Source organism: Arachis ipaensis, chromosome B4, assembly GCF_059453495.1.
Source record: "Arachis ipaensis isolate K30076 ecotype BB chromosome B4, ASM5945349v1, whole genome shotgun sequence".
Taxonomy (NCBI): Eukaryota; Viridiplantae; Streptophyta; class Magnoliopsida; order Fabales; family Fabaceae; genus Arachis; species Arachis ipaensis.
This window is the reverse complement of record NC_142439.1, coordinates 80407085-80410216: the sequence shown is the minus strand read 5'-3', so window position 1 is coordinate 80410216 and position 3132 is coordinate 80407085.

Here is a 3132-nt window from a genome sequence, read left to right as displayed (position 1 = left end):
TGACCATATACATCCCTACCTTTACCCTAGCCCCATTACAACCTATGAATAAGTCCTCATGATGAATGTATGCATGCGTTGAATAATTGTTGATTGTTAGATGAAAAACAAATCTTGGAAAGCATGAGTAGAAGAGAATTGAGTGATCAACCCTATACACTTGAGCGACTAGAGCGGATACACTTCCGGTGAGGGTTCGATGCTCAATTCCTTGTTCCCGGCTTTCATGAGCTTTCTTCTTGTAAGTCTATTTGAACTTCATTTTGATATTTGAATTGGTAGAGTTTGTGAGTCGTCATATGACCTTTGCCCTAATTGCTTATATATGTTATTGGGGATTGATTTACTTTTAACCAAGTAGGTAGAATCATTTTGCATTTAGTTACATTCATATAGATAGATGCATATAGTTTATTTGCATTGAATAAATGTTCATACCCCTTTTCTTGTCCTTCTTTATTCTTAGCATGAGGACATGCTTGGTTTAAGTGTGGGGAGATTTGATAAACCCCAATTTTATGGTTTATCGTGTGCTTAATTTGGGTGGTTTTATCAACTTTTCTCACATTTATTCAATGAAACAGCATGGTTTTGTAATTCTCCCTAAATTTGTGCTTAAATGTAAAAACATGCTTTTTAGTCCTTAAAAAAGCTAAATTTAACTCACTTTAATTCCATTCGAAGCCTTGATATCTTTGTTGAGTGATTTCAGGTTCATAAGGCAAGTATTGGATGGAAGAAGTGAGGAGAAAAGCATGGAAAGTGGGAGAACTCATGAAGAAATGAAGGAACCGCAAAGCTGTCAAGCTTGACCTCTTAGCAGTCAATCGACCATAACTTGAGCTACAGAGGTCCAAATGAGACAGTTCTAGTTGCATTGGAAAGCTAACATCCAGGGCTTCAAAATGATATAAAATGTGTTATAGTTACTTGACGTCTAGAGATGTGCACGCGTACTGTACGCATGTGCACCGATGGAGCAGCATGATTCACTAAAGTGAAATCGTGGCCAGCGATTTGTAGCTCATTTTGGGCCCAATCCAACTCATTTCTGATGCTATTTCATGCAGAATTCAAGATTGGGCAAGAGGGGAGCTATTGTTTGTAGTTTTAGCATCATGTAGGTTAGTTTCTAGAGAGAGAAGCTCCTTCTTCTCTCTAGAATTAGGGTTCTTAGGCTTAATTCCATCTTAGATCTAGGTTTTGATTATTGTTCTCATCTTGTTTCTTCTACAATTTCATGCTTCTACACTTTGATTCTCTTAGTTTTCTTGCTAATCTTCCTTTTATGCTCTCTTTTATGTTCATGGATGCTCGTGTTGGATTTAGATCTCTTTTAATGAAATTTAATGTTTGATATCTTATAATTGTTGATTTGAGTTGTTGATTTACTTTCTTGCAATTGGTAGTTGGTAGATTTATTATTCTTGTATTTTTTACTATGCTTTCCTTTTATGCCTTCCAAGTGTTTGACAAAATGCTTGGTTGGGCTTTAGAGTAGATTTTGAGCATTCTTGGCTTGGGAAGAGTAATTGGGCAATCTTGAGTCATGAATACCCAATTTACATTGGTGATGTAGAGTTGATAGTTAATATCATTTTCAATGACTTTAATCTCCTGCTAATTCAATTAGTGAGTTGATTAGGATTTTTGATTTGAGATTAACTAGTCTTGTTTGACTTTCTCTAATGGAAGATAACTTACACCTTCTTCCAACATTGGGGATGACGAAGTAAGATAAATTCTTGTTAAGTATTGTTATAATTAATGACTAGGATAGAAAGCCTATGATCTCAAACCTTGCCATGAATGTCTCTCTTTATTACTTGCTTTCTTTAGTTACTTGCTTGATTTATTCTTCTTGTCATTTAATTCTTGCCCCTTTACTTTCTTGCCCCTTATCAATCAAAACCCCTTGTCCCCTTCATAGCCAATACTTGACCACTTCATTGCAATTCCTTGTGAGACGATCTGGAGTCTAAATACTTCGGTTAATTTTCATTGGGGTTTGTTATTTGTTACAACCAAATTTTTGATTGGGAGGATTTTTTGTTGGTGTATAACTATACTTGCAACAAGAATTCATTCATTTGAGGAAATTATATACCATCAAAGAATTCACTCATCAGTTGGAGCAAAAGTCTGATTCAGAAACAGAGAAAGCACTACAGATGCTGTCCGGATCTGACCTCCTTGCACTCGAAAGAGCTTTTCTGGAGCTAAAGACATCCAAATAGAGGCTTATCAACGACTATGGAAAGCTAACATCCATAGCTTTCCAGCAATGTATAATAGTTCATACTTTGCTTCAGAATTGAAAGCCCAAAACTGGCGTCCAATGCCAGCCTCCTGCCCTATTCTGGCATCCAGCGCCCAAAGGAGAAGAGACCAGTGCCCAATACCCAAGAAGGACCCCCTAGCCAGCGTTCAATGCCCTAGAGGCCTCCTAGCACGTGGATCTCAATCAAACTCATCCGAAACACTCACCAAGTAGGCCCCAGAAGTGAATTTTAGCACTAAAAGACTGTTTTACCCTTCTTAATGTAATCCTTAGTCATTAGTTTAGTATTTAAAGACTTTACACCTCTCATTAAGGGGAGGATGCAAACTTTACATTTTATCGTTGTATTCTCTATCAGTATGAGTTTCTAAACATCTTAGGTTGAGGGGAGGAGCTTTGCTGAGTTTTATGGATTAATAAAAGTATTACTGTTTTTCTTCAATCCGTGTTTGATTTTCTATTCTAAGATCTCTTCGTTCTTCATGAATATGAATGCGTTGAACTGGCATAAGGTTATCACATCCTACATGGGTTCAGAGTGAGTCTTTTATCGGACAATGATGAACCTCCAGCATGATTATACATCTCTTAGACGGCTAATCCATGACTTCGTCGGGGACTTCTCGAGACATCAGTTCAGCCGAGGTATGAGGAGATTAGAGTCTTTGTGGTAGAGGCTAGAACTCAAAGGCGCAACATTCTCTGATCCGAAAGATTCGACCTTGTCTGTGGCATTTTGAGTAGGATCATTAAAGAGAATGGACTGTAGGAGCTTCACACTCAATCAGAATGGATCCACACTAACCTTGGGGTTCAGATCTGGAGGAGCATTGACGACCTCTCAACCGGCG